The sequence below is a fragment of the Erythranthe guttata genome, chromosome 11 (genome assembly GCF_056151865.1).
Source record: "Erythranthe guttata isolate IM_541 chromosome 11, IM_541, whole genome shotgun sequence".
NCBI lineage: Eukaryota > Viridiplantae > Streptophyta > Magnoliopsida > Lamiales > Phrymaceae > Erythranthe > Erythranthe guttata.
In genome coordinates, this window is record NC_142543.1 from 6342440 (window position 1) to 6357413 (window position 14974).

Sequence of the window (14974 nt, forward strand, 5' to 3'; positions counted from 1 at the left end):
TTGATTTGGAAGTGCTGCACTCGGGACCGAGAATTCAAGAGGAGGATCGGGAGACACTAATTGGCCCCGATCCTTAGTTTGGAAATTAAGGACACATTGTTTGATATTTTTTATGACAAAGCACCGGGGCCTGATGGCTTCACCGCCCACTTTTTCAAAAAAACATAGGAAATGGTTGGGCCACTCTTGACGGAAGCGGTTTAAGAATTTTTTAGGAGCAGCTCTTTGCTCAAACAATGGGATAATATAGTATAGGTCTTTATACCGAAGTCAGCACAAGCCCAAGAAGTATGGGACTTTCGACCCATAGCCTGCTGCAATGTGATCTAATGATCTACAAGGTTATCGGGAAAGTTCTAACTAACCGTCTATCAACCGTTCTGCCAAGGATTATTGACAAAGCCTAATCAACGTTGGAGGGGGGGGGGGGGGGGGGGGGAACTGATCACGGACAACATACACGTGGTGGAACACCTTATGCGGCATTATGAGAGGAAAATAATATCGCTTAGGTGTCTGTTGAAGATGGATTTATGCAAAGCATATGACTCAATCAATTAGGAATTTCTTCAAGCTATGTTGGAGGGCTTTGGATTCCCAGTTGAATTCACGGGATAGATTATGCAATGTGTTACTTCAGTGTCGTACACAATCTCGGTAAATGGTGAGACGAAGGGTTTCTTCCCGGCCATGCGAGGATTGAGGCAAGGGGATTCTCTATCACCATACATATTCGGCATATGCATGGAGTACCTCTCCCAGTTACTGCACGTATGGCCGGTGGATCAGGAGTTAAATTATCACCCGTATGCCATTTGCACAAGATCACACAACTAATAGTGAAAGATGACTTAATGAAAGTTGTAGTGTCTGGGACTTCTGTTCCAACCTTAGGAGATACAAGTTTGCAGGTGAATAAATGATTACCTTATTTCTTTCCCAACAGTTTGAGATCCAGTAGAAGTGGGAGTGCCGCCTCTTAGAAAATCCAATTATAGATATTGTATAAAGGACTATTATCAAACTTAAGCTAAAATATACTTCTACTCAGTCGACCGAAAGCACATCTTTGTAAAATATAGAGGTGGTTTTAGTACGGTTGCCGAATATTTTGATCAATACTGTATACCTACCGAATTATATGGCATTGAAAAATTCGATATCGTTACCGTACCAACAAGTGCGATATACCGTTATTCGGTATACCGTTACTTTCGGTACGGTATATCGGGACATGGTAACTCTACCGTTAATTTTAATTTGTTATACTTTTAAGACGATCATTATAAAAACACAGCACTTTAAACAAGAACATTGGCCATTTATATGATCATATTCAATTTTTTAAAGCTCATTTGAATATTTGTCAAACTTCAACTTCATTGATTTAGTCACACCTTGCACAATAAGATTACTAGAGTCATGATTTTTTTTCAATCTCAATTTGGAGCCGTACTATTTCAGTGAAAACCAACTGGGTGGGATGTACGTTTTTTTGTTGCACTAAGCTTCAATGTTGCCTCATAAATTTTTAAGAACTGTAATTCAACTTTTTTAAGTTTGACCTATTTATTTTATGTAGTAATTTTATTTTAGTTAATTACTAACCAATATAGAATAAATATATATTAATTAAATTATAAAATTCAAATTTCCGGTACGGTACGGTATTACCATGGTACTGAAAGTACAATACCACTACCGTACTGTATAATAGTCGTACGGTACCAGTACCGTACCAAATATAGTGGTTACCGAAGTTTTAGTAATCTTTCGATATTGTTTGGTAGGTATACCATGGTATTCGGTAGGGTTTAATTATTTTCCAGCCCTAGTGAAATATATTATCAAGCTTAGGTGCCTTACTTATCGTAGAAAACTAGGAAACGTTTAGTTTTAAAGCGTTGACATTTTATTCACACCAAAGAAAGTGGCGAGAATAGAAAATGTAGCCCCTATAGATGATCTAATGGTTCTATCACGAGGAGATGTGGAGTCGGTCCCCATCCTCGCCAAAAATGTCTTTGAATTTGGGCAGGCATCGAGGCTCAAGGCAAATCACACGAAGTTGAACATCTTTCTTGCATGAGTCAAGCCGGGCGATCGAGCAACCATCGAAAACAAGTTTAACTTTGCCACGGGGATGTTTCCGTTGCGATACCTCAGTATTCCACTCGCTGCCTCCAAACTTCGGGTACTCAACTATCAATCATTGTTGGACAAAATTGAACAAGAAATAAAAGCGTGGACTTTCCAAACACTCTCTTATGCCAGTCGCTTGGAAATTTCAAAAACAGTGGTTCAAGGTACGTGTTGCTACTGCAGGTTGTCAATATTCTTGATCCCGCACTCGATTATAGAGTATATTGAGCAACTTTGTAGGACGTTTTTATAGGGTGAGACAGCACCGAAAGAAGCGTAGCCTAACATGTGTAAACCGAAAGAAGAAGAGAGGGATTGACCTGCTCGATCTGACTGACTAGAATCGAAGTCTTCTCGTGAAAAATGTATGGGATTTCCACTTGAAGAAAGAGTCCCTTTGGATACAGTGGGTAAATGAATTCTATCTCAAGGGACAAACCATATGGGAGTGGTCACCGCCAAATACATCTTCACCCTTCTTGAAGAGCATCATCTGGATACATGACGAACTAGTGGGAGAGCGGGGACTACTCAGTTACTTACTGCTAAGATGGAATAGTGTACGGAGCTTGGCAAACTGAATGTTAGCAAGTTTTTCGATTGGAGCTTTGGGATTCGTCGATGACTCCAAAGCTCTCGTTTATTATATGGATGGGCAGCCCTTGACTGCATGGCCCCGATGGACCGGGTGGAGCGAATGGGGTCTCCAATCGAACACTCTAAATGTGTCTTGTGTGGTGTGGTTAACAAAAATAGGAAGCACGTTTTCTTCAGATGCAGCATGTTGAGGGAGGTGTGGTTGGAGATCAGCCAGAGATCGACCACATTGGATGCAACACTCAAGTGGCTCAAGAAGGATTTACAAGGGAAGTCGTACAGTAGCAAGAAGAAACGATGTGCACTGGCTAGCATCGTATAACACATTTGGGAGGCTCGGAACAAGTGGAAAGTCATTATTATTCTGTAATACAGTAATATTTATATGTTCAACGGTCCACATATAAATATTACTAAATTACACAATAATAATGACTTTTGTTGTGTTAATATTACCGTGCTGAGATTAATATAGCAATATTTTTTGTGTTAAACTGTAGTATAGTTAATAAGGGTTAATATGTTGGGGTCATTCGTAGCAAATTTAATTAGAGTTAAATGACAATCCCAAACTAATTTTTTTAAATGCATCCCTATTTTAAAATATAATATGTCTTACATCCCTAATTTTTTTTAATCCCTAACTTGCCCTTATACCCTAAATATAAACTCTATTTACGTCTCTCCAACCCAAATCTGTTTCTTTTCTTTTATTCTCTCTATTTCTTTCTCTAGTTCATTTCTCTCCTTTACATGTCTGTTGCTCTTTCTCTCTCTCCCTCTCGATCTCTCTTACTCCCAGTTATATGGTGGGTGACTATGGCGTCTACGGCGGTGGTGGGGGTGGTCATGGAGGCGGCGGGTAACGTGGGGGTTGTTATGGAGGCGGTCATGGTGAATGGCGGCGGCTATAGAGACAGTGCATATGGTTGGGATTGTTATGGCGGCGGCCATGGAGGTCGTGGGTATGGTGGAGATAGTTATGGAGGCAGTTAGGGGCGGTGGTGGTCGCAATTATGAAGGGGGTTGGTTATGGAGATAGAGAAAGGTAGGGAGGCGATGAATATGGAGGTGATGGGGGCTATGGTGACGGTTTTGCAAATCTAGGTTTTTATTTTGGCGGCTATGATGACGGTGGTTGTAGATCTAGGGTTTTATTTTTGGATGACTATAGATTTTCGTGAGTGTCTATGATCGTCTATGGCTTGTTGGCGGCTAGGGTTCAAAGAGGGTGTTAGGGTTTTCGTGGTGGAGCGAATCTAGGGTTTGGTGCAGAAAATTTAAGAATTTTCGATTTGGATGTCTACAGATGTCTGTGAGTGTCTATGGGTGTCTGGCGGCTAGAGTTCAAATGAGGAGTTAGGGTTTCAAGATGTCTGTGGGTGACTACGGATTACTACGGTTCATACGGGTTTCTGTAGATGTCTACAAACGAAAAAAATTAAAAAAAAAAATCATAATTTTCAATTTATGTAGAAAAGAAGGGAAAAAAATAGATTTTTATATAATGAAAAATACGAAAAATGAAAAAAAAAAAACGTGTTCCACGTAAATGCTAGATGCAAACTTAAAAATGTCAAATAATACCATACTTTATCATAGTATATTTACAATCTGCTGTAACTTTGAATTTGGGAGTGGAGGGGCATTTTTGGAATGTAATTTAATAAAGGATGTGAAGCCAATTTTAGTTAGAATTGTCATTTAGTTCTAATAAGTTTCGTCACCAGGGACTTGTATCTTAAGACCACTAGTTAATATTATTGTGTTTAATAGGTGTTTAATAGTAATATAGTTAATACTACTGTTAACCACAACAATATTGTTTTTAAACGAGGGCAAAAAGATATTTAAAAAAAATTAGAAAAAAAAAAAGTCAACGCCGCCGGAGACCGGCGTTAACCGCCAGTCAGCGGCGGTAGAAGCCGGAAAAAAAAAACGAAAAAGTAAAAGCCAGAGCCCGACGGAAAAATCAGGAAGAAAAAAAAAATCAATGCCGGAGACCAGCGGTCAACGGCAGCGACGGACGGAATTGTACTCAAAATAATGTTTTGGGTCAAAATTGAATAATTTGTAAAATTATGGGTCAGAATGAGGTTAAATTAAATCAAAAGATGAATTTTGTGCATATTAAAATATGAGGATTATTTCTCAAAAAAAAAAATATGAGGATTATTTTAGTCTTTTACAAACCTTTGAACAATATGTTGACTCTTTTGTTAAATAGTTTTATGCCCAGGCCCATTTATGAATAAATACATATTAATGGGTTTATATATAAAGTGTCCAATTAATAAAAACTATTTTCAATTTATCTTAAAAATATAAAATAAAATTGGTCTTTTTATAATGGGGTTTTTGTGCATAAGTCCCCAACCAAACATGTTTATTATTCTAGGTTTAGGGGCTATATCTCTTTCACTAATAAGCCCATCCCTTTAATATTTATTATAAATAAAGGAAACATTCATGTATATGTCAATATTACCCTCAACCATTTATACCCAATTCTTAATTGTAACCTCAATTTAATCAATTTTGTCCACAAAAATCCGATTTTGACCACAAAAATTCAATTTTGGCTTTTTTTTTGGAGCATACTTTAATATGCTCCAATTTCATCATTAACTTAATTTAATTTCAATTTGACCCCAAATTTCACAAATTACTCAATTTTGACCCAAAACTTTTTTTTTCAAAACAAATTTTTTTGCCGCCGGTCTCGGGCGTTGACTTTTCAAAAAATATATATATATATATATATTTTTTTTCTTTCGGATTTTTTCGCCGGTTTCCGGCGTTGACTTTTTTTTTCTTTTTTTTTTTTTTTTGCTTTTTTCTTTTTTCTTTTCTTTTCTTCCATATTTTTTCGCCGGTTTCCTGCGGTCTCTGGCGTTGAATTTTTTTAGTGCTTTTTCAAGTTTTTTTTTTTGTCTTTTTTTGTTTGGTTTGTTTTTTTTTTTTTTACGTCCGCCGCTAAACGTTGACCGTAATTGTGTTGTCACAGACAGTAAATTAACGTAATTATACTGTCAATGACAGTTAATTAACGTAATTGTACTGCCGTTGACAATACATTTATGTAATTGTGCTGCCTTTGACAGTAAATTAATGTAATATTATTATTTTTTATTTTTTGTTGTTTTTTTTTTATTTTGTTTGATTTGTTGACAAGTCAACGTAATTAAATTACTGTCGTTGACAGTAAAATAACTGTAAACACAATAATATTACTGTCAACTACATCAATATTATTATTTTTTTGGGTTTTTTGTTTTGTTTGAGTTATTCACGGAGTAACGTAATAATATTAATGTCTATTATTGTAATATTACTGTAAACACAATAATATTATTGTGGTTGACGGTAATATTACTGTTGTTATAGTAATATTGTTGTCAACCACATCAATATTATTATTTTGTTTGGATTTTTTGTTTGTTTGAGTTATTCACGGAGTAACGTAATAATATTAATGTCTATTATTGTAAAATTACTGTGGTTGACGGTAATATTACTGTTGTTATAGTAATATTACTGTCACTCACAGTAATATTAATTCTTTTGGTTTTTTATTATGTTTACATTTGTTGAACGGTCAACATAGTAATATTACTCTATTACACAATAATAATAAGTTTTTTGTGTTAATATTGCTGTGCTAGAGATTAATATAGCAATATTACGGTGTTAAACTGTAGTTTAGTTAATTTTACTGTGTTTAACAGTAAGATAGTTAATATTACTGTTAATCACAACAATATTATTGTTTAAACGAAAAAAAAAATTGCATAAAGAAAGAAAAGAAGAAGGAAAAAAAAATTGAAAAATCAACGCTGGAGACTGGCGTTGACCGCCGGAATCCGGGCGGAAAAAAAAGTTTTTTAAGAAAAAAAAAATTGAAAAAAAAAAGTTTTGGGTCAAAATTGAATAATTTATGAAATTTGGGGTCAAATTGAGGTTAAATAAAGTTAAGGATGAAATCGGAGCATATTAAAGTATGAGGGGTTATTTTAGTCCTTTACAAAAATCTGGACCATGTGTGAACTTATTGGTAAAGGAGTTTTTTGTCTGGATCTCTTTATGAATAAGTATCCATTGATAGGCTTATTTGTAAAGACCCATTTTATAATAATACTTATATAACGAGGGAATGTGTCAAATTTTACCAATTAAATAATTTATGTACCAGCGAAAGTAGACGTTAGTTGACTAAATTACTCGTACTACTGAATTGTGCGACGAGCTGTTAATTTACATAAACGTTTTAGCTTTTTCTTTCATTTAAACATGTAAGGGCATCTCCAACCTTAAAAGCTAAAAAGAGACATGTTATAATTTTTTTAGCATTTGAACAGGTGTTTAACATGCCATTTTTTACCACCACCTCCAACCACGTCATTTATAATTTACCATTTTATATATTTTATTAATTTTGTTATTTGAATATAATATATATATATATACATGGCTTTTATTCTCACAACTTTATGGGGAGTTGTGGCATGTTTAGAATTATTATAATATATTTTCAAATACCTTTGGTGAACAGAAAGTGGTATATATACTAGTTGAATCTTCAATTTTTACAGGCCATGTAAATTATACCACTCCCGTTGGAGCAAATTTTTTTGTTCAAAAATGGTAAAAATGTTAAAATATAAGTTTTAGCTTCCCAAAACCAAGAAGGTTGGAGATGCCCTAGGAGGGTAAAAAAAAAATTAAAAGAAAATGGACATGGGAACAGTATTTTAATAGCGATATACTGTATAAATAAGCACGCCGAAATCAACAAATAAATGGGATTTTGTTCTTATAAATTTTACTAATTAATTTAACTAGCTCTCACGTGTCTTAATGTGAAGTGTTACTGTATTAAATTGGATGATCCTTTTTTTCTTTTCTTTTTTCTTTTTGAATTTTGTACAAAGCTAGTGGGGACAAAATTGTACACTTTGACTGTAGCTAAGATTAAGAAATGACATTGGGAATGACAATATGGGATAATGCACATTCCAACATTTTGTCAAAATACATTGCCATAAAACATTAGAGTACATTTTATTATTTCTTGAGAAAACAATTTTTTGGTTGAATAAGTTTGAGATCGAAAGTTATGTTTATCTATATTTTGTGAGAAAATACGAAAAGTAATTTGGCTAATACAGTTAAACTTTTATAAATTAATGCAAACGTGATTGACTGAACTAATAATTCTATTAATTTAAGGAAATATTAAATTACCGAACTAATAATTTAGTATCATTTTACTGAGTTGGGGTCGAAATAAATTATTATTTAAGCGAAGTTATTAATTTATTGAGTATTAATTTTTGAGGTTCTATTGTAGTTCCTTACAAGGGCTGGATATTCCCAGAGACCCATCCAAATGTTTGGTCTGAAAAGTCCATTAGCTAATTAATTTATCGATATAATAATTTTTTTTTTGATAAGTAACCCTTAACCCTGTCAATATACACAGTTTACTAATACGATATCCTAATTTTACCTCATTTTCATATGATGATCAGGCGTTGATCAACGTTGATCGGCGTAAAGCGATCATTTTTTTTCTTCTAATTTTACTTTTCTTTATTACTTTCTTTCTTTTTATCATAAGTCATCTTAGAGCCCGTTTGACTAAACTTATATAAAACATCTTATAAGCTCCTACATCTGATAAGATTTTTTAGGAGTTGATAAGCTGTTAGACCTTATTTTAAAATTATTTTTTAAGGTATTTGAATATGTAGCTTATAAGTTACTTTTAAATTTTATAGGTTGTTCCGGTGTTTGAAAATATAAGGTCTTTTATCGCCATAATGACGAAAAAGTACATGACACCATTTTTAAATATTTGTATATTTTTTGTGTATACTAAAAAATTACAAAATAAAATAATATTCAAGAGGCCGGTGCCCTCAAATTCCGATAATTTATAAGTTCCTATTTTTTTAAGTGTTATTTATATTATTTTACTATACTTAATTTCGAGACCCTTAGACAAAATTCGTGGATTCGCCAAATGTGAGAATGGTGATAAGCTACCTAACATTAGAAGACTATAAATTGTTTACCACACGTGAAAATCAAGGTTATAAGAAGTTCACATTATTTCTATTTCTTTTGTCTTTTGCAATGGAAGAAGAGTTTACAATATGTCAATGGAAGAAGAGTTTACAAAATTAAAATGTTGGATGTGTTATTGATCCATTTGCATGTAGGTTAAATAACTAGTGATAGTCATTTGATAATAATTATTACGGTAATTACGGCCATCACCCGAGTTAAGGTCAAATTACGAAAAGAAACTCTTATGTTTGAAAATTTACAACTACCCCTCAATTATGTATTTTCTTACGAAAAGATCTCTCATTCAGTAAATACATTTGACATCACAAATGTAAATATGTAAAGCTATATATAATTGAGGAATAGTTATAATTATCCAAACATAAGAAGTTTTTTTAATGTAATCTTACCTCAGTAAATTGATCGTAATTTTCCCTAAGTATTATATTATGCACATATGTACAAGAGCTTTATAAATCAAACTCGTTGAGTGGCACCTGTATTGTGTCATGTGTTGCAAAATTGATAAGCCTTGCTACTATATATTATCTATATTTTATAATTAGGAAAGTAACAAAAAATTGAATGATTGTTTTGCCAGGTAAATTATAAGGTAAGAATCTTCTTTGTCATGGTCTGCACTTTGTGCTGTACGCACTGCTGAAAGTGTCAACAAGGTAATAAATAATGCACATCCACTAGCATCTCGACACGTGGCAATGGCATCTGGACCCCAACTTGCCCCTACAAATCCCGAAACTGAATTCGTGCTAGTGCTAATAGCTCCATCAATTTTCCACTTCACACTGCCTTTCATTTTTGGGTAATTTTTTCAAAACTAATTAGGGGACTTATCTATCAGTTTTAATTTAAATGTATACATACTTGTTTTTAGTTGTACACAAATTCCATTAGTTCATCACTCTATTGGTATAAGTATTTTAATAAAGAATTATTGAACAATGATAGAGGTTTTGTTGGACCAATGCCTCTAGATTAATCAGGACATATGCCTTGAAGGGATCGCAGTGTATGTTAACTATATCATACGATTCTTACAAATTCTTACAGACACTTCATTTGTATATAGGGTATCATGATGCGTAGTTACTAAATGTTAATATTGATTTTTTGGGCATTCGCCAATTTGAGTTTTGGTTAAGTTCAAATGTGTTTTATCTTAAGAAGGAATCTTAGGAGGAGTCCGTATAAGAACAATGTGTTGTTTGTATCACAAAATATTTTGAACCCACGACTAGCTTACAACTGAATCATTGAGGGCCGCACTTCTCGTGTAATAAAGATCCTTGAATACAATGAGCGAAGATTTTGCTAATGTTTGCATAATTGGAGTTCAATGTGATTGGGTACAATGTTCGTAATTGTTGAATGAACATTGTTGACTACGGATTGGAATAAATACATAGAAAGAAATTTGCGGAAATTTAGTGAACTTTCTAAATTGGAAAAAAAAAATTGATTTAGCATGTGCACATAATCAGAAGTTTCTAATTTTCAAAATTGGGAAACTTCAAGTGGCACTCGTATTGAAGAGAGTTTTATTCTCATCGCAAACATATGTTTTTTGCATTTTTCTTAGGTATCGTTTGTTAGAAACGGGGCATGTGGGGAGATGGCCTAACAACTTAATAGACTCAGTCCATGATTTAAGACCACTAGGTTTAAAGAGCCCTAGTATAAGAATAACTCAAAGAGAAGTTGAAATTAGATTTCAACTCCCTAAAAACCATAGTCGTCCCCCTCTTCCTCTTTGCTGACATGATGCAGCCACCGCCGCCTGCCGCCGTCAGTATCCTCATTTTTTTCTCGTTTTCTTTCATTGTACTCTAATCTTTTCGTATCTAGTGTTGTAGAAGGCGTGGATCGAATTATACGAGGTGAAATTCGATTGGAGGAGAAGACAACGAAACACCATTGTCCGCACGCGCCACCGCTGCTGCCGTACGAGTCGTCGTAGTCCGTTGCACATGCAGATGCCGGACTCCAACCGAGGGTGCTGCTCCGGTCCTTGCTATCCACTCACTGTTCTCGAGGTCCGACTAACTTCGGTGATCGTTCGATTATGTTCTTGGAATCTCACGCTTCAAGGGTATATAATGACCTAAACTATTTTCACATATTAATTCATAATGTGAGTATGTTTTCTTCATATATGCAAAATATATGATATGAATGATTGTATGACTTGATTGTATAATTTACTTCGATTGGTTAGTGTTAATTTAATTTTGGATTAAGTTAATTAATATGCATGTTTGTTCTTGCGGGAGCGATCAAGGCACATCCTTAATCCATGTGCATGTATGTTTATATGACATGACATGTTTTATGTGAATTTTTTTTTTATTTTCGCTGCATATATGTGCGTTGATTTCCAGTATTTCTGCATCGCTATAAAATTGTCTTTCACTACATATGTTTGAACTTCTATTCAAAATATTATTTATATGGCGGTTATTGCACATTTTTTGGATGATGATTGGATTTACACAAACGAATCATCTCATTCAGCAAAATCGACAATGTTTAAGAAATTGAGAAATTGAGAATATTTTTGCCATTATGGTGGATAATGCATCAATCAATACCAATGCTATTGATATTTTTAAAGGAAAGCTTGGTTGAAGCAAGGGACTTGTTTTTAATATAAATTATCTGCATGTGAGGTTTTGTTTTCACATCCTAAAGTTGATTGTGTAATATGGTATAAAATTCTTAAATGAGTTGAGTGAAGGAATTAGATTGAGAGTCAAAAAGGTTAAATCATCATCGCAAATGTTGGAGAAATGTAGGGAATAAGCTCGGGCTGGATGTATAAACGGGCAACCAATGGTATGCCTAAATGTGTGTAATAGGTAAAAATGCATCTAACTTATATTGGATCATGTTTTAAACAAATTAAAAGTTTCTAATATTTTACGTCTTTTAGATTCAGAGTACCAGGACTACTTCAAGACCACAGTAATGCTAGGTACCCGAATTTTACTGATTGAGAGAATGCCAAAGAATTTGTCTCGTTCTTAAAAGTTTTTATGAAGAAACTTTCAAGTGCTTCTAAAACACCCACTTCTCACTTTGTGTTCAAACAACTATTGAATATCCAAGCATGGGTGGCTTAGGATTTCGAAAACCAACTAATGAGGCACTGCAGAAAGTGGCGCGGCAACGCCGGCAAGTATGAATTTTTTTTTTAAAACTGTTGGGGGAAGTGGGAGAAAGTAAATCGTTTACTTTATTTTTCCATGGATCTTTATCAAATATATATGTTACCTTATTTGAGTTTTCAATTGAAGAACATTCGGATGGAAAAAAATATGGTACTAAACTTGGAAGCGCATGTGAAAGAAATTTTCCGTGATACGTTTAAAGAGTATGTGATGATGATGCCTAAAAGTAATCAATCTAATGTTGATGGTGTTGATGATGATCCCATGGTTGAAGAGAGTGGTAGTGCTTCTAGAGATAAAATCAATCATTGAAGAAGAGTTAAATTGTTGTCTTAGGAGATAATGTTGATAGATATTTGCATGAGCTTAACCTAGAGACAAGAAGAGCAAGTTCAAGATTTTGCATTACTCTAAGACGGATTTATTTAGATTTTCAATTTTAAAAAGATTGCCAAAGATATATTTGCAATGTCGGTTTCTAGTGTGGCTTGTAAATGTGCATTTAGTTTCGGCTCTAGGAATGTAGATCATTTTAGGACTTGTTAAGCTCCCAGGACGGTTGAGGTATTAATTTGAACAAGTGATTAGCTCAAGGGTGATGGATTTAATTATTACAAGGATCCAACTGAAATTGAATTGGAGCTTTAATTAACTTCAAAAGAACTTGAAAAAGATGATAAATTACTAATACTTGTGTTATTTCAGATTTTTATTTATATAATAGCGTTTGAGTGACCAAACAAACTTAAAGATTCAACATTCAATATTCAGACAATGCTCTTAGCCATTCAGTTTTTTAATCAACATTCAGTATTCAACACTTAATTCTATTAAACGCAACTTAAGTTGGGTGATGTTCGGGTAACTCTACTATTGTCACCGGTGACTGTGGCGTGTGTTGGTATTTGTTTTTTTAAAATAAAATAGAGTAATAGTAATAGTTTTGTTAAAATTGTTGAAATCGTTTTTGTTTCTCCTCGCAAAACACTTGGTATTTTATTTCTAGAACCGATGATTTGCTTATATACATTGGATGAAGTTGACTACAGAAGATTTGTAGCATATTTTAATTAATTTTGTAGTCGCTTTTGGTTTTTTTTATGGCTATGAACATTATATATTTGTTTTTGAATGATTTGTCTATCTACATTTATGAGTGTTGACAACTAAAATTTCGTAGTGAATTACAATAATTTAATAGTTGATTACATCAATTTCGTTATCTATTACTTTAATTTGTAGTGGATTACGTTATTTTGCATGGTGGATTTTGATATATTTACAGTGAATTTGAATATGTTTTTAAAAGATTTCATTATAATAAACCTGTTCGAAAAAAAAATCTATTTTTTGAATGAAAGAAAGACCCAAATTTGTCAAAAAAGTAAAAAAAGAAAATCAAATAATCAAAATTAAAAAAACAAAAATAAAACTTGAAAGAAAAAAAGAAAATTAAAATAAAATTAAAGACAAAGAAAGGACATCTTAGGCATTATAAAACCAATAAGTTTATAACTAAAGTGAATTTAAAATTGGGGGAATGGCAAAAAAGCTCATCACATGGGACTTAAATGCACATTGGTTAATTAAACCAATCCTCATGTCTTTAGTCTACAATACCCTCCATAATATAATTCTTATCAATTCCATCCATTATGCTCTAACTTCCTTAATATTACACATTGATCCCGGCTTTAAACAAATATATCACATTAACCCCCAAAATATTTGTTTTTCTGAATTTTTTTTTTCCGGCCAGATTCCGGCGTTGACTTTTTTTTTTTTAATTTTTTTTTCCTGAAATTTTTTTCCGGCCGGTCAACCACCGTTGACCGCCGGTCTCCGGCGTTGACTTTTATTTTTATTTTTTTTTTCGAAATATTTTTTTCTTAGAAACAAATATTTTAATTAATATTACTGTCTTGGCTACTAAATTATTGTCTCAGACAGTAATATTACTGTTTGGGACAGTAATATTATGAATATTATTTTCCCGAACAGTAATATAATTAATATTATTGTCTAAGACAGTTAAATTACTGTTGGAGACAGTAATTTAGTAGTCAATGCAGTAATATTAATTAAAATTTTTTTTTTTAAGAAAAAAAATTTCAAAAAAAAAAAAAGTCAATTAACAGTTAAATTAATGTCTCCGACAGTTAAATAACTGCTGGAGACGGTAATTTAGCAACGAATACAGTAATATTAATTAAAAATATTTTTTGTAAGAATAAAAAAGTCAATTAACAGTTAAATTACTGTCTCCGACAGCTAAATAACTGCTTGAGACAGTAATTTAGCAACGAATACAGTAATATTAATTAAAATATTTAAAAAACAAAAAAGTCAATTAACAGTTAAATTACTGTCTCCAACAGTTAAATAACTGCTGAAGACAGTAATTTAGCAGCGAAAACAGTAATATTAATTAAAATACTTTTTAAGAAAAAAAGGTCAATTAACAGTTAAATTACTGTCTCCGACAGTTAAATAACTGTTGGAGACAGTAATTTAGCAGCTAAGATAGTAATATTAATTAAAATATTTTCTTAAGAAAAAACAACATTATAAAAAAGAAAAAGTCAACGCCGGAGACCCAGCGGTCAACGGCAGTTGACCTAACGGAAAAAAAAAAGTTTTCAAAAAAAAAAAAAAAGAGTCAACGCCGGAGACTGGAGGTCAACGGCGGCGACTGGCGGTCTCTGGTTGTGGCGGGTCAAAATTGGGGTCAACATTGAAATTATGGTTAAAATTGGTTAATTGATGAAATTGGGCTAAATTGGGGTGTAAATCATGAAATTGGAGTTGCATTGGGTTTCAATGAATTGGGGGTAATTTTGGTATATATAAAAGAATTTTCCTTATTTGCAAGTAAGTTTGAATGAGTTGGATTTATTTGAAAGACAAAAAAGTTGAATGTCCCTCTTATAATTAAGTGCCCTTGTCATACGCCTATTTGCCATTTGACCTTTAAA